Source organism: Petaurus breviceps, unplaced genomic scaffold (assembly GCF_028583685.1).
Source record: "Petaurus breviceps papuanus isolate PSGF00001 unplaced genomic scaffold, PetGlider_PUasm1.0 98, whole genome shotgun sequence".
Classification (NCBI taxonomy): Eukaryota; Metazoa; Chordata; class Mammalia; order Diprotodontia; family Petauridae; genus Petaurus; species Petaurus breviceps.
In genome coordinates this window covers 22,157,749-22,176,800 of record NW_027187460.1, presented here as the reverse complement: position 1 = coordinate 22,176,800, position 19,052 = coordinate 22,157,749, and the positions used below count along the sequence as shown (strand labels likewise).

The 19,052-nt window shown below is 39.7% G+C and overlaps 1 pseudogene; it reads left to right on the top strand.

Annotated features, from left to right (window-relative positions):
- Positions 1–9,389, top strand: part of LOC138156034 (RNA exonuclease 4-like) — a 38,560-nt pseudogene extending 29,171 nt beyond the window's left edge.
- Positions 9,390–19,052: the final 9,663 nt, after the last annotated feature.

Genomic DNA, 19,052 nt, shown 5'->3' with positions numbered 1-19,052 from the left:
CTTTCAATATATGTTTTACCCTCTGGTTCTAGGACATCTGCAGTTTCCTTTAATCATTTCTTGAAGTATGATGCCTAGATCCTCCTTTTGATCTTGGCTTCCAGGTAGTCCAATGATTTTTCTCTTTTATTCTTTTTTAATTTCATTTTAAATTTGTGAAATAAAACAAGAATTTCCATAATATATAATAAAAATTGATTGTACATGAAACTTTAAGTAAATATATAATAAATAATATAATAAAGTTAGTGTGTAAATTTCTTTTCTGACTCTTTTCTTTCTTAAATTATCTCTCCTGTATCTATTTTCTAGGTCAGTTGCTTTTCCAATGAAGCATTTTACAATTTATTTTATTTTTTCATTCTTTTACTTTTGTTTGATTCTTGATGTCTCATAAGTCATTAATTTCAACTTTTCCAATTTTAATTTTTAAGGAGTTATTTTTCTTCAGTAAATTTTTGTACTTCTTTTCCATTTTGTGTGCTTCCTTTATCAAGCTGTTGATTTTTTTAATCAACTTATTTCTTTTCCCAATTTTTCTCCTATCTCTCTTATTTGATTTTTCAACTCCTTTTGGAGCTCTTCCAGGAGTTCTTTTTGGGCTTGAGTTCAATTCACATTTTCCTTTGGGAGGCTTTACATTTAGGCATTTTAACATTGTTATCCTCTTCTGAATTTGTTTCTTGAACCTCCTTATCACCATCATAACTTTCTGTAGACATATTCTTTGTTATTGTTGGGTTTTGCTCATCTTTTCCAGCCTTTTTCCTTACTTTTAAATTTGAGCTCTGCCCCTGGGCTGGAAGGGGCACTGTCTCAGGTGTCTTGTACCAGGTACTTCAGGGTCTGGCTATCTGTGTGGTGCTGCTGTGAGGCCCATGAGGGACCCTCATGTTGCAGGGCTGCAGAGGTCTTGCTGCTCACCTGTGGCACCAAGGTGGAGCATGGGGGCTGGCTGGTATTTCATGGTGTTACAGGGGTCTGGTAGCTCACCTAGGGCTGCACTGAACACCATGGAGGGTCCCAGAACTGGCATCTGCCCATTAACTCTGCTCTGGGACATGTGGAGGTTATGGCATTGGCATTTGCCTGATGCTGCACTGGGACTCAGGGCTTCCTACTGGCTTGTTGAGGCAGGGACTAGCTGACTTGCTAGGATGCCTCTTTTCCTAGACTGCTCTCCCCTTTTTAGCTAAGTGAGATAGATCTTTTTTACTGACCCTCCAAATTTCTTTTTTCTTTTTTTTCTTTTTGGAGGGCAAGTGGGGTCAAGTGACTTGCCCAAGGTCACACAGCTTGTTTTTGTGTTGTGTCTGAGGCTGGATTTGAACTCAGGTCCTCCTGACTCCAGGAATGGTGCTTTATTCACTGCACCACCTAGCTGCCCCATGACCCTCCAAATCTCTTGACCTAGAAAATTGTTTCCCCTGTCTTTTTGCTGGTTCTGCCATTCCAGAATTCATATTGGTGTGCTATTTTATATTTGTTTGGAAGTTAAAATGGGAGAGTTCAGGTGACTTCCTGCTTACTCTGCCATCTTGGCTCCCAGAAGTCTCCACCCACTCATCTTGACATTGATCCCAGAACTCTTCCTGAGCATCTCAGAGCCTTGCCCCACCTCCTGACAGAGAACACAAATGCCTTCATAGAGGTTTGCAGCCTCATGTTTCCTTTTTAAAAAGAACTTTTTATTGAAGTTTTTTTCTTTACATCAATATAATTTCCCCCTCAGTATCCCTCCTTCCTCCCCCTTCTACAGTCATTCCCATTCTGCATTGTGAATAGTAATTTTCTTTTTTTAAAGCAAAACATAAAAAGGATAGAAAAAATCAAAATGAATAATAAATACATTAAAAATTCTGGAAATACATATATTGTACACTTGTACTTGTTCTCTTGACTTTTCCAAGGTACAAGTTAGGACTGTTTTCTCATATCTTTGCTTCAGAGCTATGCTTTTTTTTTTTAATTTTGCAACTTACACTTTTGATGGTTGACCTCATTCTTTCCCTCTACAATCCTAAAGGAAAACAAACTTTTCACATTCTAAGTTGCTTCCTAAAAATAGCAGCTACACCCAAGACTCTCCTAGCTTTACTGTTCTTAAGGAGGCAGTAACAGTTGCTGTAGTCTCTGTAGTGCTTTTGAAAGAGGGCTTTAAGAAAGGACATTGGCAAAATGCACACCATCCAGGGTGGTGAGGGAACTAGAGACCATGACATATAATGTCACTTGAATGAACTGGAGCCATGTGCCCCAAAGGAGACTTAAGGTAGACATGATAACTGTCTTCAAGTATTTGAAGGAAGAGAAATCACAACTTTTCTATAAAGACCTGGAAATCAGAAACAGGATCACTGGGTAGAAGTTGTAGAAGCATATATAGACTTAATCTAAGGCTAAACTTCTAACAATCAGAGCTATCCCAAGGTGTAAATGAGCTGCCTTGGGTGATAGTGGGGCTCCTTATCACTGATGGTCTTCAAGAAGCAAACTGAATAACCATTTGTCAGAGATCTTGTACAAAAGACTCTTCTTTCAGAGCAGGTTGGACTATGTTGGATGACCTCTGAGCTCTTTCCAACATTTAAATTCTATGATTCCTGTAATGACCCATTCTCCTGGATTGCTGCTGAAGCAATTTCTCAATGGGTTTGTTTCCTAAGAGTTGTGTAGAGAAGCAAGGATAAGCTACATAGCATGTCCTTAAGCTGAGGGCACAACCCTTATCCATCCCTATTATTAGCTTAACCTAACTAGAAAGGACTAACTTTACACTTTAGTCTTTATAAAGAGAAGAACTCCTTTCACCCTCAACCACTGTTACCCACACCCACCCGCCATCTTCTGCTATTTGCTTCTATGGCTAGAACTGCCGGATAAGCATAATTTTACTTAAATATAAAACTTTACTTTAAACTGTCCTAGCACAAACATGCTCTAATCCAAAACTGATCCAGCTTGTTCTTTTTTCCTATACCACAAACCACTTCAATAAAATGCAAGCAGAAAAAACTCACAAGGATTTCTTCACATCAATTTGTGAGACAGCTATAAAAACTCTGAAAATGACCCTTCTGCTTTTTCTTTAAAACTCCCCCCTTCGTGTTCATCTCTTAATGAGATCTTGGTTAAAAACAACAACAACTTCTGACAGGAGTCAAAAAGCTATTATGTGAACTCAATCTAGCTAAGTCAAAAACGCAGAGAGAGAAAAGAGAAACACACTTGTGAGCAGCTAAGGAAAAGTGTGCTCCAGAGTTCACTGAAGTTTACACCAAATCCCAGGTTGCAAGGGACTCGAAGGATCATCCATACAAAACCTCTGCCCCACGATTCACTTCATCATTATGCCTCAAGACACTTGTCCTGTGAACCAGGGAGCATGGCTGTGTGGATGGGCACAAATTCATCTCAGAAGATGCGAAATTCACTGTTTAGAGATATAGACAAACTCTGGAAGAGGGAATCTTGACATTCATGGAAAGCAATGCCATTTTAAAGTGTAATTCAAGACCTGAATAAGGCTTCATTTACCATCAAAAGCCTCAAACCATGTTTCAGATCTCATAGAATCACAGAATCATAAAAGAAAATAAGTGTGAAGATGTGATGCATCTTCTATACTTTTGGAGGGCAATTGAGGTTAAGTAACTTGCCCAAGGTTACACGGCTAGTTTTTTTGTGTGGGTGTTAAGTGTCTGAGGCCAGAACCGAACTCAGATCCTCCTGACTCTGGGCCGGCAGTTTACTCACTGCACCACCTAGCCACCCCTACACTTTCTGCTTGTGAATGATCAGTATATGGGAATTATAGGGGATTATTCAAATTAATTCAATTTCATAATATTCACAAAGCACATGCAAATCACCATGATAAAAGTGATGCTAATACAACACCCATTATGGCCAGACTCTCCCAACTACGTTGGGTCCTCAGAGGGTAGCTCATTGCTTTTCTCCTCATGGTCTTGGGGAAAATCAGAAGGTGTGTGGCTCTAATGAGCCCTCATCTGGTGTGTTCCACAATATCAATTAACCAATTGATATCCCCAAATTTTCACTCAACTAGTTGACACCAACTAGCTTTTACAAAGAAATATTTACTGAGAGGGTATACCAAGGAGAGAAATTACAAAAAAAAAAAAATATTCCCAAACCATGGTAGCATAATGTCTCTTGCATGTAGTTTATCCCTGGGGAGGGTGGACATAATCTTAAAGCAAAAAGTTAAAAAACTACACATGTAGGGAAAACATGTGACTCTCTCCTTTCTCAAAGTCTTCACCAAGATTCCTCCTGGGTGTGGTGTAGCTGATAACTGAATCTTTCCCTCATTTAGCTTGCTGAAATCAACGTCTCAGTGTCATGGTCAGTCTGCTACAGGTTTGGGCCAAGCAGGTAACCTGGCAGCTGATCTGGCTCCTCACTGGACTTGACTGCTGCCGTCACTGACTCCCAGACTCCAGTTGTTGGTGAGAGCTTGGATAGATCTCTTGATGTTACCAGTAGCCTGGGTGATAACAATTTTGGGAGGTTCATTCACCTAAGATCTAGAAAGCAAAAACACCAAGAGACAAAATAGAGATATGTTGCATTTACAGCCACATGGCCCAGTAGAAAAATTAAGGTTGCATGAGCTACTGACTGCCCTTCCTCCCACCCAGAGGCTCACAGCAATCCATCTACCTTAAAGCCACCAGAGAAGAGAATGTCAGGGAAGAAAGTATACCAAAAAGAATGTAACATATCAGATCTTAGCAATGCATTCTCAACTCTAGCTCAGCCTTTACTGAATCATTAGCTCTTCTAGTTTTTCATCCAACCATAATACTCTTCCTCATCACATAATCACTTGTGACCCTAAAGTCACTTATATGTGGAAACTGACTCCCCAGAGTTCTACATTTATGATTGGCAGCAGGCAGAGAATATGGCCCATTCTTTATATAACCTACCAGGAAGTTCAGATCTTCACATACTCTAAGAACTGGCTTCTCATTTTACCAGTATTTCATTACACAGAGATGAAATAAAACATAGGCTGTACCTCAAAGTGTTTACAATCCAATGGGGCAGGGCAGTTAAAGCATATGCACAAATGGCTACCGTATGAAGCTAAATGTAATAAAGAGACAACCTATCTCAAAGAAGTATAGGATCTGGAGCCAGGGGACGTGTTAGAATCCCAGTTTTGTCATTTACTTGCTTTGTGACCTTGAGCAAGTCACTTCCATTCTATCCAACCACTGTTTCCTCATCTTTGAATATGGGGATTAGACTATGTGAAATTTAAAGCACCACTTTGTAGCCTTAAACTTGTGATCAATATTTGCTTGACAGCAAAGGAATAACCTATTGAAAGTGCTAAGAGACATTTGAAGAGGAAGAAATCTCATGTAAGATTTCATAAAGCAGTTGGCAACTGAGCTTTTACTTGAAGGAATGAAGGGCATTTACCATTTTGAGATGGAAGAAGTGAAGAGCCAGGCTAGGAAGAGGCCATTTAAAGCACAGAAACAAGCAATGTCACGGAGGCAGGAATTTGGACAGGGACACTTAACAGTGAGTAGTCAATCTGCCTGGAAGAATGAATCCACAATGGACAGTATTGTTCGATAAGTTTCGAAAGATAGATTATTGCCAGGTTGTAAAGATCCTCGAATGATAGCAAAGGTAGTTTGCCTTCCCTTCCCCCACCAGATTTATTTAGTAAAAAAAATAGACTCTTGCAACAACTGAGTCAATGAAAATAATTCTAATGGGGCGGCTAGGTGGTGCAATGAATACAGCACCGCAGGAGTCAGGAGGACCTGAGTTCAAATGCGACCTCAGACACTTAACACACACCAAAAAAAAAAAAAAAATTAGCCATGTGACCTTGGGCAACTCACTTAACCCCAATTGCCCTCCAAAAAGCAAAATAAAAAAGGCCAAAAAAGGAAAGAATTCTAATAGAGCAAACTCTTAAAGCAATCCAGCTCTGGGCATAACTTGTACCTTTTCCTCTGGAGTGTCTACATCCTGCTCACTAGATGGTGGCTGCCTCAGTTTCCCTAGCAGGTAGACTCCACATTCACACTTCTCCTTTTCTCCTTGGGAAAAAGCAAGCAGCACCAAATGAGTAGGCATAGATGAGTTACTATCTGCATCACCAATCTCATTACATTAGTTTCCGCATTAAAGCCATCCCTCTTCTGAACTTCTCTATTTCTCTTGAGGGCAGCATCATCTTTCTAATCTCCCAAATTCTCACCCTGTTACTTATCTTTAGGGCTGTTCACTTGCATGAAATTGCTCTCTTCAAAACTACCAAAGAAATCTTAATTGACAAATCTAATGGCTTTTTATCAGTCCTTGACCTCTCTGCGTTATTTGCCACCTTGATGGTATTCTTCTCCTAAATCCTTACTCTCCTTTTTGTACTACTTGAGAACAATGTAAGTGTACCCCTTTTTTAAAAATTATATCTTCACACTTGAAAAACTTGGAGACAATTTTTAACCTGTCTAAAAATATTCCAAATGAAACATCCCCATGGGTTTTTAACTTAATTATGAAAAATATAATGCAACACCCAATTAGTTTGCAAGAGCAATTGATTGACAGCAGGGAAGCAATTTCAAAAAGAACTTATGAATAATTAGTGGATGGAAGTTAAAATGTGGACAGTTTAGGAAGCACAGCCAACAATGGACTTTTTATCTTTCTGAGTTGCCTTTTCAGCCCGACAACCATTAAGATAAAGTAGCAAAATAAACTCAACTTATCATTATGCCTTTAAATCCCTACATCACAAAATGTTCAACCAATAATTTCAAAAATAATTGAGCATATTCTATGACATTCTCAATGAGAGAACAAAAGAGGTCATAAAGTATCATTTTTAAAATACTTATTTTATTCTTTTTAAATATATTTGTCTGTTTTACCACATATGAAATTATTAATACTGTAGCACATTTATTTTATTCATTAAAAAATATATAGTAGAGGGACAGCTAGTTGGTGCCGGCCCTGGAGTCAGGAGGACCTGAGTTCAAATTTGGCCTCAGACACTTGACACAATTACTAGCCGTGTGACTTTGGCCAAGTCACTTAACCCCAACTGCCCTCCAAAAGCAGATGTGTGTGTGTGTGTGTGTGTGTGTGTGTGTGTGTGTATAGTAGGATATGCTCAAGATTTTTTTTTACTGATAGAGACATATAATTTTTTTTAAAGTTTGGGGACTACTAGATAGGATGATCTCTAAGGGTCTTTCCAGCTCTGAAATTCTATGATCCTATGTCCTTTCTGTTAAAGGACAGGACTATTTCTCCCTTCAATGGAACAGGCTTCTTCTTGGGCCCTAAACAAATGCTTTCTAGTCCACTCTGTAGAATTTAGTTTTAACAATAGCCACTTCAGCTCATGGAGAAACTGGAGAGGAGCCTCTCAGTAGGTGGGCAGGACAGGGCTTGAGCTGCCTCCAGGCTGGACTCTTGGATGGCATCCAAATGAAAGTGAAGGCTGGGCTCACCAAACATTTCTAGGCAATATCCCCACCATTCATCCTATCCTCCCATTCACCTCTCCTGATGATGACCCCTGACCCCCCCCCCAAGCCTAAACTTGTCTAGAAGCTCAAGGTAGGGGGTGGTGGGGTAGGAAGAAGTTCTGGGAAAAAAAGAGCCCTAGAAGGCAACAGAAGCTTCCAAGAAACCAAAGAGTAAGAATGAGGAGAGGGGGAGGGAGGAGAGTACTGCCCCCTCCCCCAAAGGGCAGCAAGAATTTTCTCACAACTGGTAGGTCTTGCAGGAGGTGTTGAAACAAAATACACCAAATCCAAAAAAGTCTGTTCCTGCCTTTTCAAGGAACCACAGAAAAGAATCCAAAAGCCATCACCAGAATGGCATGAGTGGTTCTAAAAAGGAAGAACATGGTGGTGCAGAACTACCAAAGGTGGCAAACAAAATAGGCCAACCCTCCTCCAAGGTTTCTATTTCTTTAGGAACTTTGAATGACCTAAAATCTCTCTTAAAAAGTGCAGTGAAACAAAGGTCAAAGGCAATGGAACTGAAACCCAGAAAAAGAAATGTCAGCCTTCACCAGAAAATAGTGGATGTCCTCTTCTCAAGAGGAAAACAGAGGGAATTAGTTCCTCCTTCAACAACAGAATCAGATATCTGGTTTGCTGATGTAGATCCTAAGGAGACTGAAGCTGCCATTGTCCAGGAGCTATAAAAAAAAATCTGGTTATGAAGGAAAGAAAGGTAACAGGTGAAAGAAGGGGCATTTGAAAGCATGACCAAAGCTGTACCTATGGACTATGAGATGGTGGGAGCAGGGTGTAATGGTAATGGCATTTGAAGATCCCCTTGTATTGGCAAGCTAGCAGATGCTTGGCACTTAGTTTCAAGTTCATAATTGTGTCAAGTATTGAGACCCGGAACTTGTGAATCCCACAGTGGGATAAACTTGCTGACATGGCAAGAAGGGGTGGGGCAGGAAAGTGATATCTAGAACAGAACTGGTGGTGGCAGAACTTCTGCTAAGGACTTCTGATGAAAACTGCTGGGAATGAGAACTGCTGGGAGCAAGCAGAATGGAGGCTAAGCAGCTATTGTGAGTGAGGAGAAGAGGATCTTTGCCTGAGGGAGTCTGTTTTGTTTTGAATGCTTGAGAATGTGGGTGTTCACTGCATTAACTATGTGTACCAACCTCATGGCTATTGTAATGATTTTGACTTTCTGGTTTGAGGACTTGGCTTTCTGGTATTTGAATAAATGCTTTGGCTCTGTCCTCCATGTGGAGAGCCTGTTACATTTTGTGATTCACAATCACACCGGCATATTTATAGTCACGGTGGGTGTTATGAATATTGCATCATTGTTATATTTGGTGACAGGGCCAGACCAGGATGAAAATATCTTGCCTGAGTGTCTATTATGAACCACTTTGGGAAGTATGTTTATGACAAGTATGGCAAACCAACAGAGAAAGTGATTCATTACCCAACAGATGTCAGTGGGATTGGGCCAGAGGACGGCAAACATGGAGAAGAGTACCAGGCTGTTCAAAAAGAGGAGGCTAAACTGCTTCAGGGCAGGGTTCTAGTTGGACATGACCTACAGAACGACTTAAAAATTCTACTTCTTGATTATCCCAAAAAGGAGATCCAGGACACACAGAGATAAAAACCTTTCAGGACCAAGTAAAGAGTGGAAGACCATCTCTAAAACTTGTCAGTGAGAAAATGCTTGATATCAAAACACAGCAGTCAGAACACTGTCCAAATCAGGATGCCCAGGAAGCAATGAGGCTCTGTGTAATGCTGAAAAAACACTGGGAAGGAGCCATTGAAGACAAATATAAACTAAAAAAAGAAAAAGTGACAAAGCATACCTAAGCCCTCCTTGGTACTGTTTCTGCTGCCTATCCTGCCTGCCCACTTGGTCTTCAACAGCACTGTCACACCACCAGAAGAAACTGAGCAGGGGAGCTCCTAAGGCAAGGAAGGGCAGGGCATTGTCAGCTTCCCATCTTTCTTATTTGCTGATTGTGTACCAGGGGTAGGGAACCTGCACCCTCAAGGACACATATGACTCTCTAGGTCCTCAAGTGCAGCCCTTTGACTGAATCCAGAATAAATCCCCTTAATAAAAGGATTTGATCTGTAAAATTTGGACTCAATCAAAAGGCCACACCCAAGGACCTAGAAGGCCACAGTTTCCCCACCCCTGTATTATAGCCCTTGGAGTTGGCATAGATGAAATATAACCAAATATGGTCATTTTTTGGAGAAACTTTCAAACTTGTAGCTATAGGGGATGTGTGCTACTAACAGGGAATTTGATCTTCTCCAGATATAGTCACTCTTGCCCAGGAGCTCAGAGTTTCTTGTTTACATTACTTTCCTGTGTTCCAGAATTTTCTGTTAATATCAGACACATAATTAGAGTGTAGGTGAGGAGGAGGGGAGGGATGGCTTTTTCTTTGGACACAGCAAGAGAAGATCAGAAACTGGTTCTGGGCTTCAATGAAGCTATGCAACCCCCAATAATCCGTTTTCAAATTAAATAATTTCATCAGCCAAAAAAATAAAACAAAAACATGTTGGAAAGAGTGCTTGAAGTCAGGTGGACCTAGTTTTAAATCCTGAATCTGATCCTTCTTAACTATGTGAGTCACAGCCTCTAAGAACCTCATTCTCCTCACATGTAAAGTGTGATTGTAACACCAGGAGCACAGATGTCACAGCGTTGTTATGACGCTCAAAAGAGGTAACATATGTAAAACACTTTTCAAATTTTAAATATCTATATGAATGTCAATAGCTAGTGTCATCTCCCCATTCAGTCCTTTTTGGACTTCTGCCCTGGATCCCAATTCAGTTTCTTTCTTTCCTCAAGGAGTCAGCTCTACCATTGGTACCACCCAAATTCTCACTTAATCATAGTCATAGAGAAATTTGTTTACTTCACTCCATGGTGTAATACTTCAGCAGACCTATAGAGCCCCAGGAATGTCCTTTGTCTCTTTAAATTTCACCCTAAAAATAGATTCATGTTACTGGAATAAGACAGGATTGCTATCCTGGATATGAAACTTACCTGTGATTATAAGAATACATGTCTCCATTTGTCAGATCAGTTTGCTAAAGACTTGAATAGTTCTATGTGCTGGGTGTGTCCATCATATTTCTGATTTCTTGGAAAGAAGCTTACCTGTGATTATAAGAATACATGTCTCCATTTGTCAGAAATCATAGTCCTACCTGTTCGTTACATAAAAAAGGAACTTGTGACTGAAAAGGGTTTGACAAATGAGTTCTCTTTTGTAGCAATAATTAATTGTTGAATCAGTACCAAGGTTTTTCAGATTTTCTGCTTCCTCATTCAGAAACCAATTAGCTTGGGAAATATTTCTAAAAGACTTGTCCAAACAGAGTGACTGAGATCTAATCAGACAGTAAAAGAAATTATAAGTTTAGGAAAATGGGTTCATTCCAGCTAATTGCATTTGCAGATAGGTCTGGAGAAATGTGGATCCTCCCTTTTGTCAGACAGGTGATATGAAAATTGAGAATTCTTGTTGACCAAAATTTGGGTGATCCAAGTCACCCACACCAATACCCTCAGTATAATATAGCTAATGGTCCTGATGTAATATTCATTCTCTCATTAATTGTTAACCAATCTCAGTTGATCACCACCCCCAGTAACATCTGCTCTTCCAAGGGCAAATACACTGTGAGCTCACCATGATGAGAGGTCTTTGGTCTAAAAGAGACAGCCAAATGGCCATTCTTTTATTAAAATGCTGGCACTATTAGTAAGATTATTAAATTACCCAGAAATTATGTCACTTGATTTTTTTTAAACATCACAAAGGTTAAATGAATTTCCCAATGTCATACAGGTTGTAGTTGTAGGCAGTTTCATAGCACAGCGGAGAGAGCAGCAGTCCTAGGATCAGGAAGTCCTGAGTTCAAATATGGCCTCAGAGACTTACTAGCAATGTGATCCTGGGCAAGTCACTTAACCTCTGTTTGCCTCCGTTTCTTCATCTATAAAATGGATATAATAATAGCACCTACCTCCCAGGCTTGTGAGGAGAGAATGAGAAAATAATTATATAACATTTAGTATAGTTCCTGGCACATAGTAAGCACCATATAAATGTTGGCTGATCATAGTAGTAGTAATAGTAGCAGTTACAGTAGCAGCGGTAACAATGATGGTGGTAGTAGCAGTAGTAGCAGGAGGAGGAGGAGGAGGAGTAAACTCCAAAACCAATACTCTTTCCACTGAACCTCACCACTCTTTGACAGTTTGGAATCTTGGCTGATGGATAAACTGAATCTCAACAGCCCCTAAGAAGCCCCTCCCCAAAGGCTCACTCAGAAATTGAGTTTACAAGGCATTTTTCCCAACTAACTTTTATCATAAGGCAAGCAATTACTACAAGTATATTAACAACTTTGTCCTACTTTTCAGAAAACTGCTTGGCATATTCAAATGTCTATCTGGGTTGAAACAAGCTATCAATTCTTTTGACAGAACAGGAAGAAAGTGATTTACTCTGTGTAGATAGCATCATAGGCATTCTGGCTTCTTATACATAATTTTTCTCCCCTCTTTATCAACTGAAATCTTGCCCTCCAGTGAAGGATGTAGGTTCTCTGTTGAAGAGCACATATTATAACCCATCCACACTTTCTGATCCTGTGCCAGCCTTTCCCATGTCTTTCAGTAAGCATTCACAAAATCACAGTATTTCAGAGTAAGAAGGATCTCAGAGACTTTTTTTAGTCAATCTGTCCCAGAAAGAAAATGTGCTGTGCAACATAACCAACCAGAATGCCACTACATCCTAAGGCTATCCATTTTACTTTGGGATGACTCAGATGTTTTAATTTAGATGCTGAATGTTTTAATTTAGATATCTTCTTGTCAGATTATAGTAGTAGTAATAAAACAATAATAATGGCATTTATATAGTTGTATGGGATGATAAAGTTTGGAGTCTGAGTTAAGAGATCAGAAAAAGGTCTTTATTCTTTCTCATGAGAAAGGGCATAGCCCTTGTGCCTTAAGCAGAGGCAGCTGGGGAGTGCAAAATGCAGAAGCTCACAGGATTCTCTGGTCCTAATCCTAACTCCACCTCTATCACCTGTCCTACCTCACCATTGGCTGATAAGGCAAGCTCACGATCTTTTACTAGTGTTAAGTAATTAGCACAAAGCAATTTCAATCCTTCATTATCCTAATTATTCATAGTTAATCTCTACCCTATCAGAAAATTTACAACCCTTCATTATACATTTACTTTCACCAAATTTGGAAGCACCCAATCAGAAGTGGTTTTCTTTCAAATTATCTCATTTCAGGAAAATCCTGAGTTACTCAAGAGACTGAACTGGCTTACAAAGTGTGGAGAAGAGACAGGAATGTGACAAGGAGTTTAAAAATGAGGAAACTTCACTATGAGTCATCTCTCACAGAGTGCTTTACTATTTACAAGGTTCTTTACAAATATTTTGCATTGTGTCCTCATAACAACCTGTGACGTAGATGCTATTGTTATCCCTATATTAAAGATAAGGAAAACTGATTCTAAAAGAGATTACATGACTTGCCCAGTTTCATACAGCTAACCCTAATTCTGAGACAGGATTTGAACTCAGGTCTTTGTAACTCAAGTCACATCTACTATGTCATCTTGCTTGACACCTAGACCAGAAACTTGTCTCTTGGAGGACTTAACTAGAAATTCTGCCCTGGGACCTAAACTGGTTCCAGCTACAATTCACTCAACTCTTTAGCCATCATCTCTTCAGTTATCTTGCTGCTACACAATTATTTTCTATTTTCCAACCCTTTCATCCTACCCCAGTTTCCAATCATGAAACCATACTGAAACCAATAGTGCTATTGCATCCTTTCTACTAGAAAGTCTGTGTTGACCTACTGCCTTTCCCTACCCTGGCTCTGCTTAATATCTCTTTCACTTCCCAAACTAATGCTACTTTCCCTGGCTACCACTTCCCTATTTGTGCTCCTTGAGGGCAGAAACTGTCTTTGCTTTTGCATTTGTATCCACAACACTTATTACAGAGCTTGGCATATATATATATATAATAAACATTTAACAAATACCTTCTTGTCCATTCATTCATAGGATTTTTTCACTCAAATACTAAAATGAATCTATTTCATCCATGTCCTCTCCTAAGTTCACCTCAGGAGGCCCTCCTACCATCAGCAAGTCACACCTTTCTTTTTTCTGAAATAATGAGGATAACAGATCACTCTAGCTGTCCACATACCATTCCCCACCCTTGCCATATAACCAGTCTATCTTCTTATCATACAATTGCTTCATGAGATCTTTGGCTCCCATTCTTCTTCAGTCTCTTATTTCTTATACGTTGCAGCCTGACTGCACCCACTGATGGAATCCTAAAGCTGTCCCTAGCCCCAACATTCTAACTTCCTTATGGGCCACACTGAACAGCATGCCCACTGCTCCTAGCTAGTCACTGACCCCAGATTCAATTCACATATTTGAACTGGTGTACTCTTGTACCTAGCCACAATCACATCATACATTTAGCCCAAGACAGGACCACAACACCTAACTATCCACCTTGACCAGATTCGACCATAATAGCCAGCCAATCAGAAAGCAGCATGACCAGAATGTTTGACCACCAAACCATGGAAGAGACTCCCTCCCCTATTACCTAATCCCTTAATAAACCCCTCATGCCTTTTGCATATCAACCATTTTCCTATATTCTATGTAAATTTTTATTGCGTAACTAACATCTTATACTCTATAAAATTGTCGGTCTCAATTTACTGAAATTTCAACTTCCTCTAAGGAATTTAGTCACTTACCAGAGCATGAAGCCTCAAATCCACAATAAATCTCAGAGTCGGCCTGAACCTTTGAAATTCTCTGAGACATCCTGCTGCATCACAACTTGACCCTCGTCACCCACTATATGCATTCCATTGCCCATTCTGTGGCATTTGTTTAAAATTCTTCAGAGATTGTTACATTCCACATTTTATTGTAATATAAGAACACTTTTAGAAAGTTATTTTTAAAAAGAGAACTTTGATTTCCTTGGAAACGAGGTCAGTAAAGAAGTTTTGAATTTTTCTAAAGACAAACCCCGCTTGTTCTTCCTCTTCTTCAGCTTTGGACCCAACGAATTCATTTGTACTCCATAGAGTATCTGTACATCCCCTTGGTCTTTCCTATGCAAATCATCAGGTTGAGCTCTTTAAAAAATTACAGATCTTTTCCAGGATGCTTTTCTAGGACTTATCATGCTCAAGCAGAATTTGGAAGACTATCCCACAGCACAGGGAATCCCTCTTTAATTGGTCCGTATACTGCATCTTCACTATCACAGGGGCAAGCACTTTTGGCAAGTGTATGTTTCTATTTTATGACCTGCCTAAGGGTTATGATGAGAAGAGCATTGAACAGGGTTACTTCTGTCGTTAAGTCTGCCAAGAAATATTTATTGATATTGAAAAAAGAACCTGTAAGATGGCATTTTGTTCTATTCAACCAAGTATTCTTTCATAATCAACAGAAAATAACCAGAGCCGAATTTTACCATCTCTACATCTTTTGATTGATTGTGGAATGAAAAATATGTGACCCGTTGTTAAATATCACCATTAAATATCATTGTTAAATATCACCACAGGCAAAAGCCTGTTTGTTCACTATTAAGGCTTTCATTAAGGTTGTTTTTAATTCATGTATAGCAGACTCCTCTATTGGATGTATTAAATGGGAGAGTTTGTTAGTAGGTTTTGTTAGTAGGTGTTGCTGCTCTCTCAATCTTGTGGGGGATGACAGGGAGGGGGGCAAAGGAAAGGAGTAATAAAGTTTGAGATTATTTTCCCCCATCTTTGGTATCTCTCTCTCCTTCACACATTGTGCGTATTGAACAATCACACAATCTTGTTGCCTCCAGCATGAATCTCCTTTATATAAACCTGATCCCATAATTATGCCTTTCCTGTCTGTTCTCTTTATTGCCATTTCTACTTCCCCTATTAACAAAGGTATATTGGAGCCAGCTCTAACCGGTTTGCTAGACAATTGTTAAATTTTCAGTGTGGATATTTGCACCTTTGAAATTAATTAATATAAATCATGACTTAATTTATTGTTTTGTGGATTGTCCAAACTTAAGAAAGGGTTAATAAAGAAGACTAAACTCATAACTGATTGTGCCTACTTTTCCCCACACACACAAAACCTGATTGTTAAACATTTACCAACACACCTCTGTTTTGCTCTATTAACATTGTTGTAACTCAGCAGGAGTGTAGTAGAAGGCTCTGGTAATAAAACTATCACCAGATTTGAGACCTGATGAATATATGTTAATAATAACAAAAGCAATGATGTTAATAATAAATAGCTGGCATTATATAGTGCTTTGAAGTTTGAAAAGTGTTTTCTATCCATTTTCTCACTTGGGTCTTCTAACACCCTTTCCTATAAGCTCATCTGGAACTGTGAAATTAGCACCAAGTGTGGTGGTTTCACAGTCCCTGATAGTGAAAACAGTTTGTTAAAATATTTTCTAAATCTTTCCCATTTTTCTTTTACTTATTTTCCTCCTATTTTTGTCCTTAAATGCCCATGGGATGATTTTGCTGAGCAAGATATCTAGCCAAGCTTTCATTAAACTGGTTCTGCCCTCCACCTCTCTAGCTCTTTAGGATTTTCCATTATTTGTCTTTCATTGACTAGGCTTACAGAACCCAGGGTCACTTCCATTCCATCAGAAGATAGTGGAGGAGACTGTCAGTGAGACAACTGAAAAAAACACAAAACACACATTAATAATGAATTTCTGCAGCGGAAGCATTTTCCTACTTTAAAAAAAAACAGTCCAAATGAACAATGGCATCTGGGAACTTATGCCTAGAAAAGCAGCCAATTTAAACTCACGGTACAGCAAGTACATCCACCAGCTCATCCATAAACATTTATTAAACACCTTCTATGTTCTAGTGCTAAACTCTAGTTGGCTGTTCTAAGTGCTGGGAATAAAACGAAAGGCAAAAAAAAAAGTCCCGGCCCTCAAGGATTTCACAATCTAATAGAGGAAACAACATATAAAAAAAAGCATAAAAGCTAGGGGAGGAGGATCAGGAGGGAGAGGAGGTATCCAGAATGAGGGGATAGATTGAAGTCCTGCCGTCAGCTGGGAAATGATGAGATAGCTGCCCTCAGCTGAGAAGGTAGAGAGAGGAAAATACAATGAGGGGCTTGAGAGCAGAGTTGATGAGGAACAATCACTGTTGATAGTGGGAGAGAGAATAAGGCCAAACCATTCCCACCATACCAAAATGCAATGTCCTGGATTGTAGAGGGAGTGAGGCAAGTAGGCTTACTCTAAGCAATCCTTCAATGGACAGAGACAGGGGGGAAACAGACCTTATCCAGAGGAAAAAGGAAAAAGACTTCTTATTAGTAGAGGAAGTAGAAGGTATGAAAGCTTATAAGCTTCATAAAATGTGAAAATCAAACAAAAATTATTGGTGAGGGGAAGAAGATAAGTAGATAGAATTGTACAATGGACATTACAGTACAAAGTATTCAAAAGAGGAGGGTTATAAAGCTGTCCCTGCCACCCATTACCTGGATGACCTCAGTTTCTGCCTCTATAAGAAGAGGAGTAGGAAAAAATCAGTCCCTCCCATCTCTCACATTCTGTACTTCTACACAAGATAAAGGGGGAGCACTTGGCTCCTCTCCTCAACCCCAGTCCTTCCTTTTCCTTCTCCTGGGGCCTAGGCCTAGAGTTATTGGTCAGAAATGACCTTTTTGCCTTGGAGTAGAATAGATATACAAAAAACTCACATGGAAACATTACCCACATTACCCAAGAAAGATGCTATAGTTCAAGCAGAGCAGTTTCACAATTGGTTGGGCTTTAATTAATCTGTTCAACCTGTCCTCTGTACTGGAAAATTCAGAGTCAGAACTCTAATTCCACACAGTTCAACCCTCCTCAGGACCAAGACACCCTCCCTATTCAGGTGAGTTGCTGCTAGAGCTGGCTGAGAACTGGGAAGGGGTGTTCAAGGTTGGCACTAAGGCACTGGAGGCCCTCACCAGCACATGAATTAATGGTGCCTTTCTTGAAAACTGGACAGGAAGGAAGACTCCAGCCTCCTAGCTAGGAAATTCTGCACTTTCTGTGATTTCTGAGAATTCTAGTGCCAGGCTTTTCAGATAGGTAGAACAGAGTGCTTGGTCTGGAGTCAGAAAGATTTGAGTTCAAATCCAGCCTCAGACATTTACTGGCTATTACCATGGGCATTTAATCTCTGTTTGCCTCAGTTTTCTCAACTGTCAAATGAGAACAATAATAGTACCTACCTCTCAGAGGTGTGAGAATCAAATGAGATATTAATTGTAAAGTTCTTAGCACAGTGCCTGGCACATTGCAAATGCTATATAAATGTTAATCATTATTACTACTATTAATATTATTAAGGAAAGGAGGTTGTTAAAGATAAAGCCCAAAATGACAACTTGGTGTGCACATGTGGATTTTCAGATTGCTCACAATAACCTCCGAAACCCCAAGGATTTATGGCCCAGCAGTTGGTAACCACTGACCCAGTAGGGTTATCTCTAATCCATTGTATAGAACATCTATGCAAGGATTATGAAAGATTATCAATAATATTTGCAAAGGATAAGAAGTTAGGAATGGGTTAAGTAGGATCCACACCTGTAGAAGGAAGACCCACCTGGATGAGTTCCATCAGTGTCAAAATGACTCTTACTGTGGAATGAAGTCCTTCCTCACCAATTCTTCCTAGAAGGTCCTTGAACTTCCTTCAAAGACCAACTTAGTTAGCTATTAAGGTGTCACCTCCTGATTCTAGTTTCCTCTCTCTCTGTCTCTGTTTCTGACTCTATCTCTGTCTTTCTGACTCTCTGTCTCTGTCTCTCTGTCTCTCTGTCTCTGTCTCTGTCTCTCTCTCTCTCTCTCTCTCTCTCTCTCTCTCTCTCTCTCTCTCTGTCTCTCTGTCTCTCTCTGTCTCTCTCTCTGTCTCTCTTTCTCTGTGTGTGTGTATGTGTTTGCCTTTCAAATTTAGTTTGTATGATTTGGCATAGACTTTGTTTTTCTTTATTTTCTTATGTACACATTGCATCCTTCTCAGTAAAGGGTAAGCTCTTTCAAGATGCCTTTCCATTCCCCTGCTTTCCCACAAGGGGATAATGTTGACCTCTTATAGCAAGAGGGTCTAGCTGTTAGATACTGAGGGAAACAGAATGATTCACTGCCTAGGCTTTCAAAGACCACAATAAGAAAAAACAAACTGTAATAAAAAGAAGGCCCCAAGCTATTAAGGAGAAAGTGAACCCTAGAGAAGGAAGACATCCAGAGTATGAGGTAAGGAACAAACCCTTAGATGATAGCAAACTACCACCCAATGCTATGGTACCGTCTGGTATCAGGAACATTCATCAGAAAAAAGAGGACTGAAGTTGGTGCATTACAATCATG